Below are 24,413 nucleotides of genomic sequence, written 5' to 3' on the forward strand. Positions count from 1 at the left end.
TTTCCCCGCCTCTGATTCCCTGCCTCTGATTCCCAACCTCTGATTCCACACCTCTGATTCCCCATATCTGATTCCCCGCCTCTATTTCCCCATATCTGATTCCCCGCCTCTGATTCCCCAACTCTGATTCCCCGCCTCTGATTCCCCAGCTCTGATTCCCCGCCTCTGATTCCCGGCGTCCGATTCCCTGCCTCTGATTCCCCGCCTCTGATTCACCATCTCTGATTCCCCGCCTCTGATTCCCCGTGTCTGATTCCCTGCCTCTGATTCCCCGGCTCAGATTCCCCGCCTCTGATTCCCTGCCACTGATTCCCTGCCCCTGATTCCCCACCTCTGATTCCCCATATCTGATTCCCCGCCTCCGTTTCCCCGCCTCTGATTCCCCGCCTCTGATTCCCCATATCTGATTCCCTGCCTCTGATTCCCCAACTCTGATTCCCCGCCTCTGATTCCCCAGCTCTGAATCCCCGCCTCTGATTCCCCGCGTCTGATTCCCTCCCTCTGATTCCCCGCCTTGATTCCCCATCTCTGATTCACAACCTCTGATTCCCCACCTCTGATTCCCCATATCTGATTCCCCGCCTCTGTTTCCCCGCCTCTGATTCCCCATATCTGATTCCCCGGCTCTGATTGCCCACCACTGATTCCCCGCCTCTGATTCGCCAGCTCTGATTCCCCGCCTCTGAATCCCCGTATCTGATTCCCTGCCTCTGATTCCCCGCCTCTGATTCCCCATCTCTGATTCACCGCCTTTGATTCGCCACCTCTGATTCCCCATATCTGATTCCCCACCTCTGTTTCCCCGCCTCTGATTCCCCGCCTCTGATTCTCCATATCTCATTCCCCGCCTCTGAATCCCCATCTCTGATTCCCAGACTCTGATTCCCCACCTCTGATTCCCGGCCTCTTATTCCCAGCATCTGATTCCCGGCCTCTGATTCCCGGCCTCTGATTCCCCGCTTCTGATTCTGATTCCCTGCCTCTGATTCCCCATCTCTGATTCCGCACATCTGATTCCCTGCCTCTGATTCCCCACCTCTGATTCCCCATATCTGATTCCCCGCCTCTGTTTCCCCGCCTCTGATTCCCCGCCTCTGTTTCCCCATATCTAATTCCCCACCTCTGATGCCCCAACTCTGATTCCCCACCTCTGATTCCCCATATCTAATTCCCCGCCTCTGTTTCCCCATATCTGATTCCCCGCGTCTGATTCCCCAGCTCTGATTCCCTGCCTCTGATTCCCCGCGTTCTATTCGCTGCCTCTGATTCCCCGCCTGTGATTCCCCATCTCTGATTCACGACCTCTGATTTCCCACCTCTGATTCCCCATATCTAATTCCCCGCCTCTGCTTGCCCGCCTCTCATTCCCCGCCTCTGTTTCCCCATATCTGATTCCCCGCCTCTGAAACCCCAACTCTGATTCCCTGCCTCTGATTCACCAGCTCTGATTCCCCGCCTTTGATTCCCCCCGTCTGATTCCCAGCCTCTGAATCCCTGTCTTATTTCCTGCCTCTGATTCCCCGCCTCTGATTCCCCATCTCTGATTCACTGCCTCTGATTCCCCACATCTGATTCCCAATCTCTGATTCCGCACAACCGATTCCCTGCCTCTGATTCCCCGACTCTGATTCCCCACCTCTGATTCCCCAGCTCTGATTCCCCGCCTCTGATTCACCATATCTGATTCCCCGCCTCTGTTTCCCCAGCTCTGATTCCCCACCTCTGATTCCCCAGCTCTGATTCCCTGCCACTGATTCCCCGCCCCTGATTCCCCACCTCTGATTCCCCATATCTGATTCCCCGCCTCTGTTTCCCCAGCTCTGATTCCCTGCCTCTGATTCCCTGCCCTGATTCCCCATCTCTGTTTCACCGCATTTGATTCGCCACCTCTGATTCCCCATATCTGATTCCCCGCCTCTGTTTCCCCGCCTCTTATTCCCTGCCTCTGATTCCCAACCTCTGATTCCACACCTCTGATTCCCCATATCTGATTCCCCGCTTCTATTTCCCCATATCTGATTCCCCGCCTCTGATTCACCAACTCTGATTCCCCGCCTCTGATTCCCCAGCTCTCATTCCCCGCCTCTGATTCCCGGCGTACGATTCCCTGCCTCTGATTCCCCGCCTCTGATTCCCCATCTCTGATTCACCACCTCTGATTCCCCACCTCTGATTCCCCATATCTAATTCCCCGCCTCTGTTTTCCCGCCTCTGATTCCCCGCCTCTGTTTCCCCATATCTGATTCCCCGCCTCTGAATCCCCAACTCTGATTCCCTGCCTCAGATTCCCCAGCTCTGATTCCCCGCCTTTGATTCCCCCCGTCTGATTCCCAGCCTCTGAATCCCCGTGTCTGATTTCCTGCCTCTGATTCCCCGCCTCTGATTCCCCATCTCTGATTCACCACCTCTGATTCCCCACCTCTGATTCCCCATCTCTGATTCCGCACATCCAATTCCCTGCCTCTGATTCCCCAACTCTGATTCCCCACCTCTGATTCCCCAGCTCTGATTCCCCGCCTCAGATTCCCCGCGTCTGATTCCCTGCCTCTGATTCCCCGCCTCTGATTCCCCATATCTGATTCCCCACCTCTGATTCCCCAACTCTGATTCCCCGCTTCTGAATCCCCAGCTCTGAATCCCCGACTCTGATTCCCCGAGTCTGATTCCCTGCCTCTGATTCCCCGCCTCTAATTCCCCATCTGTGATTCACAACCTCTGATGCCCCACCTCTGATTCCCCATATCTGATTCCCCGCCTCTGTTTCCCCGCCTCTGATTCCCCGCCTCTGATTCCCCGCCTCTGATTCCCCGCCTCTGATTGCCCACCTCTGATTCCCCGCGTCTGATTCACTGCCTCTGATTCCCTGCCTCTGATTCCCCATATCTGATTCACCACCTCTCATTCCCGGCCTCTGATTCCCCATCTCTGATTCCGCACATCCGATTCCCTGCCTATGATTCCCCACCTCTGATTCCCGCCTCTGATTCCCCATATCTGATTCCCTGCCTCTGTTTCCCCGCCTCTGATTCCCCACCTCTGTTTCCCCATATCTGATTCCCCGCCTCTGATTCCCCAACTCTAATACCCTGCCTCTGATTCCCCAGCTCTGATTCCCCGCCTCTGATTCCCCGCATCAGATTCCCTGCCTCTGATTCCCCGCCTCTGATTCCAGGCCTCTGATTCCCAGCATCTGATTCCGGCCTCTGATTCCCGGCCTCTGATTCCCTGCTTCAGATTCTGATTCCCTGCCTCTGATTCCCCATCTCTGATTCCGCACATCTGATTCCCTGCCTCTGATTCCCCACCTCTGATTCCCCATATCTGATTCCCTACCTCTGTTTCCCCGCCTCTGATTCCCCGCCTCTGTTTCCCCATATCTGATTCCCCGCCTCTGATTCCCCAACTCTGATTCCCCTCCACTAATTCGCCAGCTATGATTCCCCGCCTCTGATTCCCTGCGTCTGATTCCCTGCCTCTGATTCCCAGCCTCTGATTCCCCTTTTCTGATTCACCACCTCTGAATCCCCACCTCTGATTCCCCATCTCTGATTCCGCACATCCGATTCCCTGCCTCTGATTCCCCGCCTCTGATTCCCCGCCTCTGATTCGCAACCTCAAATTCCCCACCTCTGATTCCCCATATCTGATTCCCCGCCTCTGTTTCCCTGCCTCTGATTCCCGCCCTCTGTTTCCCCATATCTGATTCCCCTCCTCTGATTCCCCAACTCTGATTCCCCGCCTCTGATTCCCCAGCTCTGATTCCCCGCCTTTTATTCACGGCCTCTGATTCCCTGCCACTGATTCCCCGCCCCTGATTCCCCACCTCTGATTCCCCATATCTCATTCCCCGCCTCTGTTTCCCCAGCTCTGATTCCCCACCTCTGATTCCCCACCTCTGATTCCCTGCCACTGATTCCCCGCCCCTGATTCCCCACCTCTGATTCCCCATATCTGATTCCCCGCCTCTGTTTCCCCAGCTCTGATTCCCTGCCTCTGATTCCCTGCCCTGATTCCCCATCTCTGTTTCACCGCCTTTGATTCGCCACCTCTGATTCCCCATATCTGATTCCCCGCCTCTGTTTCCCCGCCTCTGATTCCCTGCCTCTGATTCCCAACCTCTGATTCCACACCTCTGATTCCCCATATCTGATTCCCCGCCTCTATTTCCCCATATCTGATTCCCCGCCTCTGATTCCCCAACTCTGATTCCCCGCCTCTGATTCCCCAGCTCTGATTCCCCGCCTCTGATTCCCGGCGTCCGATTCCCTGCCTCTGATTCCCCGCCTCTGATTCACCATCTTTGATTCCCCGCCTCTGATTCCCCGTGTCTGATTCCCTGCCTCTGATTCCCCGGCTCAGATTCCCCGCCTCTGATTCCCTGCCACTGATTCCCTGCCCCTGATTCCCCACCTCTGATTCCCCATATCTGATTCCCCGCCTCCGTTTCCCCGCCTCTGATTCCCCGCCTCTGATTCCCCATATCTGATTCCCTGCCTCTGATTCCCCAACTCTGATACCCCGCCTCTGATTCCCCAGCTCTGAATCCCCGCCTCTGATTCCCCGCGTCTGATTCCCTCCCTCTGATTCCCCGCCTTGATTCCCCATCTCTGATTCACAACCTCTGATTCCCCACCTCTGATTCCCCATATCTGATTCCCCGCCTCTGTTTCCCCGCCTCTGATTCCCCATATCTGATTCCCCGGCTCTGATTGCCCACCTCTGATTCCCCGCCTCTGATTCGCCAGCTCTGATTCCCCGCCTCTGAATCCCCGTATCTGATTCCCTGCCTCTGATTCCCCGCCTCTGATTCCCCATCTCTGATTCACCGCCTTTGATTCGCCACCTCTGATTCCCCATATCTGATTCCCCACCTCTGTTTCCCCGCCTCTGATTCCCCGCCTCTGATTCTCCATATCTCATTCCCCGCCTCTGAATCCCCATCTCTGATTCCCAGACTCTGATTCCCCACCTCTGATTCCCGGCCTCTTATTCCCAGCATCTGATTCCCGGCCTCTGATTCCCGGCCTCTGATTCCCCGCTCCTGATTCTGATTCCCTGCCTCTGATTCCCCATCTCTGATTCCGCACATCTGATTCCCTGCCTCTGATTCCCCACCTCTGATTCCCCATATCTGATTCCCCGCCTCTGTTTCCCCGCCTCTGATTCCCCGCCTCTGTTTCCCCATATCTAATTCCCCACCTCTGATGCCCCAACTCTGATTCCCCACCTCTGATTCCCCATATCTAATTCCCCGCCTCTGTTTCCCCATATCTGATTCCCCGCCTCTGATTCCCCAGCTCTGATTCCCTGCCTCTGATTCCCCGCGTTCTATTCGCTGCCTCTGATTCCCCGCCTGTGATTCCCCATCTCTGATTCACGACCTCTGATTTCCCACCTCTGATTCCCCATATCTAATTCCCCGCCTCTGCTTGCCCGCCTCTCATTCCCCGCCTCTGTTTCCCCATATCTGATTCCCCGCCTCTGAATCCCCAACTCTGATTCCCTGCCTCTGATTCACCAGCTCTGATTCCCCGCCTTTGATTCCCCCCGTCTGATTCCCAGCCTCTGAATCCCTGTCTTATTTCCTGCCTCTGATTCCCCGCCTCTGATTCCCCATCTCTGATTCACTGCCTCTGATTCCCCACATCTGATTCCCAATCTCTGATTCCGCACAACCGATTCCCTGCCTCTGATTCCCCGACTCTGATTCCCCACCTCTGATTCCCCAGCTCTGCTTCCCCGCCTCTGATTCCCCGCGTCTGATTCCCTGCCTGTGATTCCCCGCCTCTGATTCCCCATCTCTGATTCCCCACCTCTGATTCCCCGTGTCTGATTCCCTTCCTTTGATTCCCCGCCTCTGATTCCCCGCCTCTGATTCCCTGCCACTGATTCCCCGCCCCTGATTCCCCACCTCTGATTCCCCATATCTTATTCCCCGCCTCTGTTTCCCCCCCTCTGATTCCCAGCCTCTGATTCCCCATATCTAATTCCCCGCCTCTGATTCCCCATATCTGATTCCCCGCCTCTGATTCCCCGTGTCTGATTCCCTGCCTCTGATTCCCCGCCTCTGATTCCCCATATCTGATTCCCCGCCTCTGTTTTCCCGCCTAAGATTCCCTGCCTCTGATTCCCCATATCTTATTCCCCGCCTCTGATTCCCCAACTCTGATTCCCCGCCTCTGATTCCCCAGCTCTGAATCCCCGCCTCTGATTCCCCGTGTCTGATTCCCTGCCTATGATTCCCCGCCTCTGATTCCCCATATCTGATTCCCCGCCTCTGTTTTCCCGCCTAAGATTCCCTGCCTCTGATTCCCCATATCTGATTCCCCGCCTCTGATTCCCCATATCTGATTCCCCGCCTCTGTTTTCCCGCCTAAGATTCCCTGCCTCTGATTCCCCATATCTGATTCCCCGCCTCTGATTCCCCAACTCTGATTCCCCGCCTCTGTTTCCCCAGCTCTGATTCCCTGCCTCTGATTCCCTGCCCTGATTCCCCATCTCTGTTTCACCGCATTTGATTCGCCACCTCTGATTCCCCATATCTGATTCCCCGCCTCTGTTTCCCCGCCTCTTATTCCCTGCCTCTGATTCCCAACCTCTGATTCCACACCTCTGATTCCCCATATCTGATTCCCCGCTTCTATTTCCCCATATCTGATTCCCCGCCTCTGATTCACCAACTCTGATTCCCCGCCTCTGATTCCCCAGCTCTCATTCCCCGCCTCTGATTCCCGGCGTACGATTCCCTGCCTCTGATTCCCCGCCTCTGATTCCCCATCTCTGATTCACCACCTCTGATTCCCCACCTCTGATTCCCCATATCTAATTCCCCGCCTCTGTTTTCCCGCCTCTGATTCCCCGCCTCTGTTTCCCCATATCTGATTCCCCGCCTCTGAATCCCCAACTCTGATTCCCTGCCTCAGATTCCCCAGCTCTGATTCCCCGCCTTTGATTCCCCCCGTCTGATTCCCAGCCTCTGAATCCCCCTGTCTGATTTCCTGCCTCTGATTCCCCGCCTCTGATTCCCCATCTCTGATTCACCACCTCTGATTCCCCACCTCTGATTCCCCATCTCTGATTCCGCACATCCAATTCCCTGCCTCTGATTCCCCAACTCTGATTCCCCACCTCTGATTCCCCAGCTCTGATTCCCCGCCTCAGATTCCCCGCGTCTGATTCCCTGCCTCTGATTCCCCGCCTCTGATTCCCCATATCTGATTCCCCACCTCTGATTCCCCAACTCTGATTCCCCGCTTCTGAATCCCCAGCTCTGAATCCCCGACTCTGATTCCCCGAGTCTGATTCCCTGCCTCTGATTCCCCGCCTCTAATTCCCCATCTGTGATTCACAACCTCTGATGCCCCACCTCTGATTCCCCATATCTGATTCCCCGCCTCTGTTTCCCCGCCTCTGATTCCCCGCCTCTGATTCCCCGCCTCTGATTCCCCGCCTCTGATTGCCCACCTCTGATTCCCCGCGTCTGATTCACTGCCTCTGATTCCCTGCCTCTGATTCCCCATATCTGATTCACCACCTCTCATTCCCGGCCTCTGATTCCCCATCTCTGATTCCGCACATCCGATTCCCTGCCTATGATTCCCCACCTCTGATTCCCGCCTCTGATTCCCCATATCTGATTCCCTGCCTCTGTTTCCCCGCCTCTGATTCCCCACCTCTGTTTCCCCATATCTGATTCCCCGCCTCTGATTCCCCAACTCTAATACCCTGCCTCTGATTCCCCAGCTCTGATTCCCCGCCTCTGATTCCCCGCATCAGATTCCCTGCCTCTGATTCCCCGCCTCTGATTCCAGGCCTCTGATTCCCAGCATCTGATTCCGGCCTCTGATTCCCGGCCTCTGATTCCCTGCTTCAGATTCTGATTCCCTGCCTCTGATTCCCCATCTCTGATTCCGCACATCTGATTCCCTGCCTCTGATTCCCCACCTCTGATTCCCCATATCTGATTCCCTACCTCTGTTTCCCCGCCTCTGATTCCCCGCCTCTGTTTCCCCATATCTGATTCCCCGCCTCTGATTCCCCAACTCTGATTCCCCTCCACTAATTCGCCAGCTATGATTCCCCGCCTCTGATTCCCTGCGTCTGATTCCCTGCCTCTGATTCCCAGCCTCTGATTCCCCTTTTCTGATTCACCACCTCTGAATCCCCACCTCTGATTCCCCATCTCTGATTCCGCACATCCGATTCCCTGCCTCTGATTCCCCGCCTCTGATTCCCCGCCTCTGATTCGCAACCTCAAATTCCCCACCTCTGATTCCCCATATCTGATTCCCCGCCTCTGTTTCCCTGCCTCTGATTCCCGGCCTCTGTTTCCCCATATCTGATTCCCCTCCTCTGATTCCCCAACTCTGATTCCCCGCCTCTGATTCCCCAGCTCTGATTCCCCGCCTTTTATTCACGGCCTCTGATTCCCTGCCACTGATTCCCCGCCCCTGATTCCCCACCTCTGATTCCCCATATCTCATTCCCCGCCTCTGTTTCCCCAGCTCTGATTCCCCACCTCTGATTCCCCACCTCTGATTCCCTGCCACTGATTCCCCGCCCCTGATTCCCCACCTCTGATTCCCTGCCACTGATTCCCCACCTCTGATGCCCCACCTCTGATACCCCATATCTGATTCCCCGCCTCTGTTTCCCCGCCTCTGATTCCCCGCCTCTGATTCCCCATATCTGATTCCCCGCCTCTGATTGCCCACCTCTGATTCCCCGCGTCTGATTCCCCGCCTCTGATTCCCCGCCTCTGATTCCCCATCTCTGATTCACCACCTCTGATTCCCAGCCTCTGATTCCCCATATCTGATTCCCCGCCTCTGTTTCCCCACCTCTGATTCCCCGCCTCTGTTTCCCCATATCTAATTCCCCACTTCTGATGCCCCAACTCTGATGCCCCACCTCTGATTCCCCAGCTCTGATTCCCCGCCTCTGATTCCCCGCATCCGATTCCCCATGTCTGATTCCCCGCCTCTGTTTCCCCGCCTCTGATTCCCCGCCTCTGTTTCCCCATATCTGATTCCCCGCATCTGATTCCCCAGCTCTGATTCCCTGCCTCTGATTCCCCGCGTTCTATTCGCTGCCTCTGATTCCCCGCCTGTGATTCCCCATCTCTGATTCACCACCTCAGATTTCCCACCTCTGATTCCCCATATCTAATTCCCCGCCTCTGCTTGCCCGCCTCTCATTCCCCGCCTCTGTTTCCCCATATCTGATTCCCCGCCTCTGAATCCCCAACTCTGATTCCCTGCCTCTGATTCACCAGCTCTGATTACCCGCCTTTGATTCCCCCCGTCTGATTCCCAGCCTCTGAATCCCTGTCTGATTTCCTGCCTCTGATTTCCCGCCTCTGATTCCCGGCATTCGATTCCCTGCCTCTGATTCCCCGCCTCTGATTCCCCATCTCTGATTCCCCGCCTCTGATTCCCCGTGTCTGATTCCCTGCCTCTGATTCCCCGCCTCTGATTCCCCATATCTGATTCCCCGCCTCTGTTTTCTGCCTCTGATTCCCTGCCTCTGATTCCCCATATCTGATTCCCCGCCTCTGATTCCCCAACTCTGATTCCCCGCCTCTGATTCCCCAGCTCTGAATCCCCGCCTCTGATTCCCCGCGTCTGACTCCCTGCCTCTGATTCCCCGCCTCTGATTCCCCATCTGTGATTCACAACCTCTGATGCCCCACCTCTGATACCCCATATCTGATTCCCCGCCTCTGTTTCCCCGCCTCTGATTCCCCGCCTCTGATTCCCCATATCTGATTCCCCGCCTCTGATTGCCCACCTCTGATTCCCCGCGTCTGATTCCCCGCCTCTGATTCACCGCCTCTGATTCCCCATCTCTGATTCACCACCTCTGATTCCCAGCCTCTGATTCCCCATCTCTGATTCCGCACATCCGATTCCCTGCCTATGATTCCCCACCTCTGATTCCCCGCCTCTGATTCCCCATATCTGATTCCCTGCCTCTGTTTCCCCGCCTCTGATTCCCCACCTCTGTTTCCCCATATCTGATTCCCCGCCTCTGATTCCCCAACTCTAATACCCCGCCTCTGATTCCCCAGCTCTGATTCCCCGCCTCTGATTCCCCGCATCTGATTCCCTGCCTCTGATTCCCCGCCTCTGATTCCAGGCCTCTGATTCCCAGCATCTGATTCCGGCCTCTAATTCCCGGCCTCTGATTCCCTGCTTCTGATTCTGATTCCCTGCCTCTGATTGCCCATCTCTGATTCCGCACATCTGATTGCTTGCCTCTGATTCCCCACCTCTGATTCCCCATATCTGATTCCCCGCCTGGGTTTCCCCGCCTCTGATTCCCCGCCTCTGTTTCCCAATATCTAAGTCCCCGCCTCTGATTCCCCAAATCTGATTCCCCACCTCTGATTCCCCAGCTCTGATTCCCCGCCTCTGATTCCCCGCATCTGATTCCCTGCATCTGATTCCAAGCCTCTGATTCCCTGCCTCTGATTCCCAACCTCTGATTCCCCACCTCTGATTCCCCATATCTGATTCCCCGCCTCTGTTTCCCCGCCTCGGATTCCCCGCCTCTGTTTCCCCATATCTGATTCCCGGCCTCTGATTCCCCGCCTCTGATTCCCCGCCTCTGATTCCCTGCCTCTGATTCCCCATCTCCAATTCCGCACGTCTGATTCCCTTCCTCTGATTCCCCGCCTCTGATTCCCCGCCTCTGATTCCCTGCCTCTGATTCCAAACCTCGGATTCCCCACCTCTGATTCCCCATATCTGATTCCCCGCCTCTGTTTCCCCGCCTCTGATTCCCCGCCTCTGATTCCCAACTCTGATTCCCCGCCTCTGATTCCCCAGCTCTGATTCCCCGTGTTTGATTCCCTGCCTCTGATTCCCTGCCCTGATTCCCCATCTCTGTTTCACCGCCTTTGATTCGCCACCTCTGATTCCCCATATCTGATTACCCGCCTCTGTTTCCCCGACTCTGATTCCCTGCCTCTGATTCCCAACCTCTGATTCCACACATCTGATTCCCCATATCTGATTCCCCACCTCTATTTCCCCATATCTGATTTCCGCCTCTGAATCCCCAACTCTGATTCCCCGCCTCTGATTCCCCAGCTCTGATTCCCCGACTCTGATTCCCGGAGTCCGATTCCCTGCCGCTGATTCCCCGCCTCTGATTCCCCATCTCTGATTCCCCGCCTCTGATTCCCCGTGTCTGATTCCCTGCCTCTGATTCCCCGCCTCTGATTCCCCGCCTCTGTTTCCCTGCCACTGATTCCCTGCCCCTGATTCCCCAATTCTGATTCCCCATATCTGATTCCCCGCCTCTGTTTCCCCGCCTCTGATTCGCCACCTCTGATTCCCCATATCTGATTCCCTGCCTCTGATTCCCCAACTCTGATTCACCGCCTCTGATTCCCCAGCTCTGAATCCCCGCCTCTGATTCCCCGCGTCTGATTCCCTGCCTCTGATTCCCCGCCTCTGTTTCCCCATCTCTGATTCACAACCTCTGATTCCCACCTCTGATTCCCTATATTTGATTACCCGCCTCTGTTTCCCCGCCTCTGATTCACTGCCTCTGATTCCCCACATCTGATTCCCCATCTCTGATTCCGCACAACCGATTCCCTGCCTATGATTCCCCGACTCTGATTCCCCACCTCTGATTCCCCAGCTCTGATTCCCCGCCTCTGATTCCCCGCGTCTGATTCCCTGCCTGTGATTCCCCGCCTCTGATTCCCCATCTCTGATTCCCCACCTCTGATTCCCCGTGTCTGATTCCCTTCCTTTGATTCCCCGCCTCTGATTCCCCGCCTCTGATTCCCTGCCACTGATTCCCCGCCCCTGATACCCCACCTCTGACTCCCCATATCTTATTCCCCGCCTCTGTTTCCCCCCCTCGGATTCCCAGCCTCTGATTCCCCATATCTGATTCCCCGCCTCTGATTCCCCATATCTGATTCCCCGCCTCTATTTCCCCATATCTGCTTCGCCGCCTCTGATTCCCCAACTCTGATTCCCCGCCTCTGATTCCCCAGCTCTGATTTCCCGCCTCTGATTCCCGGCATCCGATTCCCTGCCTCTGATTCCCCGCCTCTGATTCCCCATCTCTGATTCCCCGCCTCTGATTCCCCGTGTCTGATTCCCTGCCTCTGATTCCCCGCCTCTGATTCCCCATATCTGATTCCCCGCCTCTGTTTTCCCGCCTCTGATTCCTTGCCTCTGATTCCCCATATCTGATTCCCCGCCTCTGATTCCCCAACTCTGATTCCCAGCCTCTGATTCCCCAGCTCTGAATCCCCGCCTCTGATTCCCCGCGTCTGATTCCCTGCCTCTGATTCCCCGCCTCTGATTCCCCATCTGTGATTCACAACCTCTGATGCCCCACCTCTGATTCCCCATATCTGATTCCCCGCCTCTGTTTCCCCGCCTCTGATTCCCCGCCTCTGATTCCCCATATCTGATTCCCCGCCTCTGATTGCCCACCTCTTATTCCCCGCGTCTGATTCCCTGCCTCTGATTCCCCGCCTCTGATTCCCCATCTCTGATTCACCACCTCTGATTCCCAGCCTCTGATTCCCCATCTCTGATTCCGCACATCCGATTCCCTGCCTATGATTCCCCACCTCTGATTCCCCGCCTCTGATTCCCCATATCTGATTCCCTGCCTCTGTTTCCCCGCGTCTGATTCCCCACCTCTGTTTCCCCATATCTGATTCCCCGCCTCTGATTCCCCAACTCTAATACCCCGCCTCTGATTACCCAGCTCTGATTCCCCGCCTCTGATTCCCCGCATCTGATTCTCTGCCTCTGATTCCCCGCCTCTGATTCCAGGCCTCTGATTCCCAGCATCTGATTCCGGCCTCTGATTCCCGGCCTCTGATTCCCTGCTTCTGATTCTGATTCCCTGCCTCTGATTCCCCATCTCTGATTCCGCACATCTGATTCCTTGCCTCTGATTCCCCACCTCTGATTCCCCATATCTGATTCCCCGCCTGGGTTTCCCCGCCTCTGATTCCCCGCCTCTGTTTCCCAATATCTAAGTCCCCGCCTCTGATTCCCCAAATCTGATTCCCCACCTCTGATTCCCCAGCTCTGATTCCCCGCCTCTGATTCCCCGCATCTGATTCCCTGCATCTGATTCCAAGCCTCTGATTCCCTGCCTCTGATTCCCAACCTCTGATTCCCCACCTCTGATTCCCCATATCTGATTCCCCGCCTCTGTTTCCCCGCCTCGGATTCCCCGCCTCTGTTTCCCCATATCTGATTCCCGGCCTCTGATTCACCGCCTCTGATTCCCCGCCTCTGATTCCCTGCCTCTGATTCCCCATCTCCGATTCCGCACATCTGATTGCCTTCCTCTGATTCCCCGCCTCTGATTTTCCGCCTCTGATTCCCTGCCTCTGATCCCCAACCTCGGATTCCCCACCTCTGATTCCCCATATCTGATTCCCCGCCTCTGTTTCCCCGCCTCTGATTCCCCGCCTCTGATTCCCAACTCTGATTCCCCGCCTCTGATTCCCCAGCTCTGATTCCCCGTGTTTGATTCCCTGCCTCTGATTCCCTGCCCTGATTCCCCATCTCTGTTTCACCGCCTTTGATTCGCCACCTCTGATTCCCCATATCTGATTCCCCGCCTCTGTTTCCCCGACTCTGATTCCCTGCCTCTGATTCCCAACCTCTGATTCCACACCTCTGATTCCCCATATCTGATTCCCCGCCTCTATTTCCCCATATCTGATTCCCCGCCTCTGATTCCCCGACTCTGATTCCCCGCCTCTGATTCCCAAGCTCTGATTCCCCGACTCTGATTCCCGGCATACGATTCCCTGCCTCTGATTCCCCATCTCTGATTCCCCGCCTCTGATTCCCCGTGTCTGATTCCCTGCCTTTGATTCCCCGCCTCTGATTCCCCGCCTCTGATTCCCTGCCACTGATTCCCTGCCCCTGATTCCCCACCTCTGATTCCCCACATCTGATTCCCCGCCTCTGTTTCCCCGCCTCTGATTCCCCGCCTCTGATTCCCCATATCTGATTCCCTGCCTCTGATTCCCCAACTCTGATTCCCCGCCTCTGATTCCCCAGCTCTGAATCCCCGCCTCTGATTCCCCGCGTCTGATTCCCTGCCTCTGATTCCCCGCCTTGATTCCCCATCTCTGATTCACAACCTCTGATTCACCACCTCTGATTCCCTATATTTGATTCCCCACCTCTGTTTCCCCGCCTCTGATTCCCCGCCTCTGATTCCCCATATCTGATTCCCCGCCTCTGATTGCCCACCTCTGATTCCCAGTCTCTGATTCGCCAGCTCTGATTCCCCGCCTCTGATTCCCCGCATCTGATTCCCTGCCTCTGATTCCCCGCCTCTGATTCCCCATCTCTGATTCACCGCCTTTGATTCGCCACCTCTGATTCCCCATATCTGATTCCCCACCTCTGATTCCCGGCCTCTTATTTCCAGCATCTGATTCCCGGCCTCTGATTCCTGGCCTCTGATTCCCCGCTTCTGATTCTGATTCCCTGCCACTTATTCCCCATCTCTGATTCCGCACATCTGATTCCCTGCCTCTGATTCCCCACCTCTGATTCCCCATATCTGATTCCCCGCCTCTGTTTCCCCGCCTCTGATTCCCCGCCTCTGTTTCCCTATATCTAATTCCCCACCTCTGATGCCCCAACTCTGATTCCCCGCCACTGATTCCCCAGCTCTGATTCCCCGCCTCTGATTCCCTGCATCCGATTCCACATATCTGATTCCCCGCCTCTGTTTCACCGCCTCTGATTCCCCGCCTCTGTTTCCCCATATCTGATTACCGCCTCTGATTCCCAACTATGAATCCCCTCCTCTGATTCCCCAGCTCTGATTCCCTGCCTCTGATTCCCCGCGTTCTATTCCCTGCCTCTGATTCCCCGCCTGTGATTCCCCATCACTGATTCACCACCTCTGATTCCCTACCTCTGATTCCCCATATCTAATTCCCCGCCTCTGTTTGCCCGCCTCTGATTCCCCGCCTCTGTTTCCCCATATCTGATTCCCCGCCTCTGAATCCCCAACTCTGATTCCCTGCCTCAGATTCCCCAGCTCTGATTCCCCGCCTTTGATTCCCCCCGTCTGATTCCCAGCCTCTGAATCCCCGTGTCTGATTTCCTGCCTCTGATTCCCCGCCTCTGATTCCCCATCTCTGATTCACCGCCTCTGATTCCCCACCTCTGATTCCCCCTCTCTGATTCCGCACATCCAATTCCCTGCCTCTGATTCCCCAACTCTGATTCCCCACCTCTGATTCCCCAGCTCTGATTCCCCGCCTCAGATTCCCCGCGTCTGATTCCCTGCCTCTGATTCCCCGCCTCTGATTCCCTGCCTCTGATTCCCCATATCTGATTCCCCGCCTCTGATTCCCAAACTCTGATTCCCCGCTTCTGATTCCCCAGCTCTGAATCCCCGCCTCTGATTCCCTGCGTCTGATTCCCTGCCTCTGATTCCCCGCCTCTGATTCCCCATCTGTGATTCACAACCTCTGATGCCCCACCTCTGATTCCCCATATCTGATTCCCTGCCTCTGTTTCCCCGCCTCTGATTCCCAACCTCTGTTTCCCCATATCTGATTCCCCGCCTCTGATTCCCCAACTCTAATACCCCGCCTCTGATTCCCCAGCTCTGATTCCCCGCCTCTGATTCCCCGCATCTGATTCCCTGCCTCTGATTCCCCGCCTCTGATTCCAGGCCTCTGATTCCCAGCATCTGATTCCGGCCTCTGATTCCCGGCCTCTGATTCCCTGCTTCTGATTCTGATTCCCTGCCTCTGATTCCCCATCTCTGATTCCGCACATCTGATTCCCTGCCTCTGATTCCCCACCTCTGATTCACCATATCTGATTCCCCGCCTCTGTTTCCCCGCCTCTGATTGCCCGCCTCTGTTTCCCAATATCTAAGTCCCCACCTCTGATTCCCCAAATCTGATTCCCCACCTCTGATTCCCCAGCTCTGATTCCCCGCCTCTGATTCCCCGCATCTGATACCCTGCATCTGATTCCAAGCCTCTGATTCCCTATATTTGATTCTCCACCTCTGTTTCCCCGCCTCTGATTCCCCGCCTCTGATTCCCCATATCTGATTCCCCGCCTCTGATTGCCCACCTCTGATTCCCAGCCTCTGATTCGCCAGCTCTGATTCCCCGCCTCTGATTCCCCGCATCTGATTCCCTGCCTCTGATTCCCCGCCTCTGATTCCCCATCTCTGATTCACCGCCTTTGATTCGCCACCTCTGATTCCCCATATCTGATTCCCCACCTCTGATTCCCGGCCTCTTATTTCCAGCATCTGATTCCCGGCCTCTGATTCCTGGCCTCTGATTCCCCGCTTCTGATTCTGATTCCCTGCCACTTATTCCCCATCTCTGATTCCGCACATCTGATTCCCTGCCTCTGATTCCCCACCTCTGATTCCCCATATCTGATTCCCCGCCTCTGTTTCCCCGACTCTGATTCCCCGCCTCTGTTTCCCTATATCTAATTCCCCACCTCTGATGCCCCAACTCTGATTCCCCGCCACTGATTCCCCAGCTCTGATTCCCCGCCTCTGATTCCCTGCATCCGATTCCACATATCTGATTCCCCGCCTCTGTTTCACCGCCTCTGATTCCCCGCCTCTGTTTCCCCATATCTGATTACCGCCTCTGATTCCCAACTATGAATCCCCTCCTCTGATTCCCCAGCTCTGATTCCCTGCCTCTGATTCCCCGCGTTCTATTCCCTGCCTCTGATTCCCCGCCTGTGATTCCCCATCACTGATTCACCACCTCTGATTCCCTACCTCTGATTCCCCATATCTAATTCCCCGCCTCTGTTTGCCCGCCTCTGATTCCCAGCCTCTGTTTCCCCATATCTGATTCCCCGCCTCTGAATCCCCAACTCTGATTCCCTGCCTCAGATTCCCCAGCTCTGATTCCCCGCCTTTGATTCCCCCCGTCTGATTCCCAGCCTCTGAATCCCCGTGTCTGATTTCCTGCCTCTGATTCCCCGCCTCTGATTCCCCATCTCTGATTCACCGCCTCTGATTCCCCACCTCTGATTCCCCCTCTCTGATTCCGCACATCCAATTCCCTGCCTCTGATTCCCCAACTCTGATTCCCCACCTCTGATTCCCCAGCTCTGATTCCCCGCTTCAGATTCCCCGCGTCTGATTCCCTGCCTCTGATTCCCCGCCTCTGATTCCCTGCCTCTGATTCCCCATATCTGATTCCCCGCCTCTGATTCCCCAACTCTGATTCCCCGCTTCTGATTCCCCAGCTCTGAATCCCCGCCTCTGATTCCCCGCGTCTGATTCCCTGCCTCTGATTCCCCGCCTCTGATTCCCCATCTGTGATTCACAACCTCTGATGCCCCACCTCTGATTCCCCATATCTGATTCCCTGCCTCTGTTTCCCCGCCTCTGATTCCCAACCTCTGTTTCCCCATATCTGATTCCCCGCCTCTGATTCCCCAACTCTAATACCCCGCCTCTGATTCCCCAGCTCTGATTCCCCGCCTCTGATTCCCCGCATCTGATTCCCTGCCTCTGATTCCCCGCCTCTGATTCCAGGCCTCTGATTCCCAGCATCTGATTCCGGCCTCTGATTCCCGGCCTCTGATTCCCAACCTCTGATTCACCATATCTGATTCCCCGCCTCTGTTTCCCCGCCTCTGATTCCCCGCCTCTGTTTCCCAATATCTAAGTCCCCACCTCTGATTCCCCAAATCTGATTCCCCACCTCTGATTCCCCAGCTCTGATTCCCCGCCTCTGATTCCCCGCATCTGATACCCTGCATCTGATTCCAAGCCTCTGATTCCCTGCCTCTGATTCCCAACCTCTAATTCCCCACCTCTGATTCCCCATATCTGATTCCCCGCCTCTGTTTCCCCGCCTCGGATTCCCCGCCTCTGTTTCCCCATATCTGATTCCCGGCCTCTGATTCCCTGCCTCTGATTCCCCATATCTGATTCCCTGCCTCTGATTCCCCAACTCTGATTCCCCGCCTCTGATTCCCCAGCTCTGAATCCCCGCCTCTGATTCCCCGCGTCTGATTCCCTGCCTCTGATTCCCCGCCTTGATTCCCCATCTCTGATTCACAACCTCTGATTCCCCACCTCTGATTCCCTATATTTGATTCCCCGCCTCTGTTTCCCCGCCTCTGATTCCCCGCCTCTGATTCCCCATTTCTGATTCCCCGCCTCTGATTGCCCACCTCTGATTCCCAGCCTCTGATTCGCCAGCTCTGATTCCCCGCCTCTGATTCCCCGCATCTGATTTCCTGCCTCTGATTCCCTGCCTCTGATTCCCCATCTCTGATTCACCGCCTTTGATTCGCCACCTCTGATTCCCCATATCTGATTCTCCATATCTCATTCCCCGCCTCTGAATCCCCATCTCTGATTCCCGGACTCTGATTCCCCTCCTCTGATTCCCGGCCTCTTATTCCCAGCATCTGATTCCCGGCCTCTGATTCCCGGCCTCTGATTCCCCGCTTCTGATTCCCTGCCTCTGATTCCCCATCTCTGATTCCGCACATCTGATTCCCTGCCTCTGATTCCCCACCTCTGATTCCCCATATCTGATTCCCCGCCTCTGTTTCCCCGCCTCTGATTCCCCGCCTCTGTTTCCCTATATCTAATTCCCCACCTCTGATGCCCCAACTCTGATTCCCCACCTCTGATTCCCCAGCTCTGATTCCCCGCCTCTGATTCCCTGCATCCGATTCCCCATATCTGATTCCCCGCCTCTGTTTCACCCACTCTGATTCCCCGCCTCTGTTTCCCCATATCTGATTCCCGCCTCTTATTCCCAACTATGATTCCCCGCCTCTGATTCCCCAGCTCTGATTACCTGCCTCTGATTCCCCGCGTTCTATTCCCTGCCTCTGATTCCCCGCCTCTGATTCCCCGCCTCTGTTTCCCCATATCTGATTCCCCGCCTCTGAATCCCCAACTCTGATTCCCTGCCTCAGATTCCCCAGCTCTGATTCCCCGCCTTTGATTCCCCCCGTCTGATTCCCAGCCTCTGAATCCCCGTGTCTGATTTCCTGCCTCTGATTCCCCGCCTCTGATTCCCCATCTCTGATTCACCGCCTCTGATTCCCCACCTCTGATTCCCCATCTCTGATTCCGCACATCCAATTCCCTGCCTCTGATTCCCCAACTCTGATTCCCCACCTCTGATTCCCCAGCTCTGATTCCCCGCCTCAGATTCCCCGCGTCTGATTCCCTGCCTCTGATTCCCCGCCTCTGATTCCCTGCCTCTGATTCCCCATATCTGATTCCCCGCCTCTGATTCCCCAACTCTGATTCCCCGCTTCTGATTCCCCAGCTCTGAATCCCCGCCTCTGATTCCCCGCGTCTGATTCCCTGCCTCTGATTCCCCGCCTCTGATTCCCCATCTGTCATTCACAACCTCTGATGCCCCACCTCTGATTCCCCATATCTGATTCCCCGCCTCTGTTTCCCCGCCTCTGATTCCCTGCCTCTGATTCCCCATATCTGATTCCCCGCCTCTGATTGCCCACCTCTGATTCCCCGCGTCTGATACCCTGCCTCTGATTCCCCGCCTCTGATTCCCCATCTCTGATTCACCACCTCTGATTCCCGGCCTCTGATTCCCCATCTCTGATTCCGCACATCCGATTCCCTGCCTATGTTTCCCCACCTCTGATTCCCCGCCTCTGATTCCCCATATCTGATTCCCTGCCTCTGTTTCCCCGCCTCTGATTCCCTACCTCTGTTTCCCCATATCTGATTCCCCGCCTCTGATTCCCCAACTCTAATACCCCGCCTCTGATTCCCCAGCTCTGATTCCCCGCCTCTGATTCCCCGCATCTGATTCCCTGCCTATGATTCCCCGCCTCTGATTCCAGGCCTCTGATTCCCATCATCTGATTCCGGCCTCTGATTCCCGGCCTCTGATTCCCTGCTTCTGATTCTGATTCCCTGCCTCTGATTCCCTATCTCTGATTCCGCACATCTGATTCCCTGCCTCTGATTCCCCACCTCTGATTCCCCATATCTTATTCCCCACCTCTGTTTCCCCGCCTCTGATTCCCCGCCTCTGTTTCCCAATATCTAAGTCCCCACCTCTGATTCCCCAAATCAGATTTCCCACCTCTGATTCCCCAGCTCTGATTCCCCGCCTCTGATGCCCCGCATCTGATTCCCTGCATCTGATCCCAAGTTTCTGATTCCCTGCCTCTGATTCCCAACCTCTGATTCCCCACCTCTGATTCCCCATATCTGATTCCCCGCCTCTGTTTCCCCGCCTCGGATTCCCCGCCTCAGTTTCCCCATATCTGATTCCCGGCCTCTGATTCCCTGCCTCTGATTCCCCGCCTCTGATTCCCTGCCTCTGATTCCCCATCTCCGATTCCGCACATCTGATTCCCTTCCTCTGATTCCCCGCCTCTGATTCCCCGCCTCTGATTCCCTGCCTCTGATTCCCAACCTCTGATTCCCCACCTCTGATTCCCCATATCTGATTCCCCGCCTCTGTTTCCCCGCCTCTGATTCCCCGCCTCTGACTCCCAACTCTGATTCCCCGCCTCTGATTCCCCAGCTCTGATTCCCCGTGTTTGATTCCCTGCCTCTGATTCCCTGCCCTGATTCCCCATCTCTGTTTCACCGCCTTTGATTCGCCACCTCTGATTCCACATATCTGATTCCCCGCCTCTGTTTCCCCGACTCTGATTCCCTTCCTCTGATTCCCAACCTCTGATTCCACACCTCTGATTCCCCATATCTGATTCCCCGCCTCTATTTCCCCATATCTGAATCCCCGCCTCTGATTCCCTAACTCTGATTCCCCGCCTCTGATTCCCCAGCTCTGATTCCCCGACTCTGATTCCCGGCGTCCGATTCCCTGCCTCTGATTCCCCACCTCTGATTCCCCATCTCTGATTCCCCGCCTCCGATTCCCCGTGTCTGATTCCCTGCCTCTGATTCCCCGCATCTGATTCCCCGCCTCTGATTCCCTGCCACTGATTCCCTGCCCCTGATTCCCCACCTCTGATTCCCCATATCTGATTCCCCGCCTCTGTTTCCCCGCCTCTGATTCCCCGCCTCTGATTCCCCATATCTGATTCCCTGCCTCTGATTCCCCAACTCTGATTCCCCGCCTCTGATTCCCCAGCTCTGAATCCCCGCCTCTGATTCCCCGAGTCTGATTCCCTGCCTCTGATTCCCCGCCTTGATTCCCCATCTCTGATTCACAACCTCTGATTCCCCACCTCTGATTCCCTATATTTGATTCCCCGCCTCTGTTTCCCCGCCTCTGATTCCCCGCCTCTGATTCCCCATATCTGATTCCCCGCCTCTGATTGCCCACCTCTGATGCCCCGCCTCTGATTCGCCAGCTCTGATTCACCGCCTCTGATTCCCCGCATCTGATTCCCTGCCTCTGATTCCCCGCCTCTGATTCCCCATCTCTGATTCACCGCCTTTGATTCGCCACCTCTGATTCCCCATATCTGATTCCCCACCTCTGTTTCCCGGCCTCTGATTCCCCGCCTCTGATTCTCCATATCTCATTCCCCTCCTCTGAATCCCCATCTCTGATTCCCGGACTCTGATTCCCCACCTCTGATTCCCGGCCTCTTATTCCCAGCATCTGATTCCCGGCCTCTGATTCCCGGCCTCTGATTCCCCGCTTCTGATTCTGATTCCCTGCCTCTGATTCCCCATCTCTGATTCCGCACATCTGATTCCCTGCCTCTGATTCCCCACCTCTGATTCCCCATATCTGATTCCCCGCCTCTGTTTCCCCGCCTCTGATTCCCCGCCTCTGTTTCCCTATATCTAATTCCCCACCTCTGATGCCCCAACTCTGATTCCCCGCCTCTGATTCCCCAGCTCTGATTCCCCGCCTCTGATTCCCCGCATCCGATTCCCCATATCTGATTCCCCGCCTCTGTTTCCCCGCCTCTGATTCCCCGCCTCTGTTTCCCCATATCTTATTCCCCGCCTCTGATTCCCAACTATGATTCCCCGCCTCTGATTCCCCAGCTCTGATTCCCTGCGTCTGATTCCCTGTGTTCTATTCCCTGCCTCTGATTCCCCGCCTGTGATTCCCCATCACTGATTCACCACCTCTGATTCCCCACCTCTGATTCCCCATATCTAATTCCCCGCCTCTGTTTGCCCGCCTCTGATTCCCCGCCTCTGTTTCCCCATATCTGATTCCCAGTCTCTGAATCCCAAACTCTGATTCCCTGCCTCTGATTCCCCAGCTCTGATTCCCCGCCTTTGATTCCCCCCGTCTGATTCCCAGCCTCTGAATCCCCGTGTCTGATTTCCTGCCTCTGATTCCCCGCCTCTGATTCCCCATCTCTGATTCCTCTGATTCCCCACATCTGATTCCCCATCTCTGATTCCGCACATCCGATTCCCTGCCTCTGATTCCCCAACTCTGATTCCCCACCTCTGATTCCCCAGCTCTGATTCCCCGCCTCAGATTCCCCGCGTCTGATTCCCTGCCTCTGATTCCCCGCCTCTGATTCCCCATCTCTGATTCCCCACCTCTGATTCCCCGTGTCTGATTCCCTGCCTCTGATTCCCCGCCTCTGAATCCCAGCCTCTGATTCCCCATATCTGATTCCCCGCCTCTGATTCCCTGCCTCTGATTCCCCAGCTCTGATTCCCCGCCTTTGATTCCCCCCGTCTTTTTCCCAGCCTCTGAATCCCCGTGTCTGATTTCCTGCCTCTGATTCCCCGCCTCTGATTCCCCATCTCTGATTCACCACCTCTGATTCCCCATCTCTGATTCCCCACCTCTGATTCCCCATATCTGATTCCCTGCCTCTGTTTCCCCGCCTCTGATTCCCCACCTCTGTTTCCCCATATCTGATTCCCCGCCTCTGATTCCCCAACTCTAATACCCCACCTCTGATTCCCCAGCTCTGATTCCCCGCCTCTGATTCCCCGCATCTGATTCCCTGCCTCTGATTCCTCGCCTCTGATTCCAGGCCTCTGATTCCCAGCATCTGATTCCGGCCTCTGATTCCCGGCCTCTGATTCCCTGCTTCTGATTCTGATTCCCTGCCTCTGATTCCCCATCTCTGATTCCGCACATCTGATTCCTTGCCTCTGATTCCCCACCTCTGATTCCCCATATCTGATTCCCCGCCTGGGTTTCCCCGCCTCTGATTCCCCGCCTCTGTTTCCCAATATCTAAGTCCCCGCCTCTGATTCCCCAAATCTGATTCCCCACCTCTGATTCCCCAGCTCTGATTCCCCGCCTCTGATTCCCCGCATCTGATTCCCTGCATCTGATTCCAAGCCTCTGATTCCCTGCCTCTGATTCCCAACCTCTGATTCCCCACCTCTGATTCCCCATATCTGATTCCCCGCCTCTGTTTCCCCGCCTCGGATTCCCAGCCTCTTTTTTCCCATATCTGATTCCCGGCCTCTGATTCCCCGCCTCTGATTCCCTGCCTCTGATTCCCTGCCTCTGATTCCCCATCTCCGATTCCGCACATCTGATTCCCTTCCTCTGATTCCCCGCCTCTGATTCCCCGCCTCTGATTCCCTGCCTCTGATTCCCAACCTCGGATTCCCCACCTCTGATTCCCCATATCTGATTCCCCGCCTCTGTTTCCCCGCCTCTGATTCCCCGCCTCTGATTCCCAACTCTGATTCCTCGCCTCTGATTCCCCAGCTCTGATTCCCCGTGTTTGATTCCCTGCCTCTGATTCCCTGCCCTGATTCCCCATCTCTGTTTCACCGCCTTTGATTCGCCACCTCTGATTCCCCTTATCTGATTCCCCGCCTCTGTTTCCCCGACTCTGATTCCCTGCCTCTGATTCCCAACCTCTGATTCCACACCTCTGATTCCCCATATCTGATTCCACGCCTCTATTTCCCCATATCTGATTCCCCGCCTCTGATTCCCCAACTCTGATTCCCCGCCTCTGATTCCCCAGCTCTGATTCCCCGACTCTGATTCCCGGAGTCCGATTCCCTGCCTCTGATTCCCCGCCTCTGATTCCCCATCTCTGATTCCCCGCCTCCGATTCCCCGTGTCTGATTCCCTGCCTCTGATTCCCCGCCTCTGATTCCCCGCCTCTGATTCCCTGCCACTGATTCCCTGCCCCTGATTCCCCAATTCTGATTCCCCATATCTGATTGCCCGCCTCTGTTTCCCCACCTCTGATTCCCCGCCTCTGATTCCCCATATCTGATTCCCTGCCTCTGATTCCCCAACTCTGATTCACCGCCTCTGATTCCCCAGCTCTGAATCCCCGCCTCTGATTCCCCGCGTCTGATTCCCTGCCTCTGATACCCCGCCTTGATTCCCCATCTCTGATTCACAACCTCTGATTCCCCACCTCTGATTCCCTATATTTGATTCCCCGCCTCTGTTTCCCCGCCTCTGATTCGCAACCTCTAATTCCCCACCTCTGATTCCCCATATCTGA

Source organism: Narcine bancroftii, chromosome 2 (genome assembly GCF_036971445.1).
Source record: "Narcine bancroftii isolate sNarBan1 chromosome 2, sNarBan1.hap1, whole genome shotgun sequence".
In the NCBI taxonomy this organism is placed as follows: Eukaryota; Metazoa; Chordata; class Chondrichthyes; order Torpediniformes; family Narcinidae; genus Narcine; species Narcine bancroftii.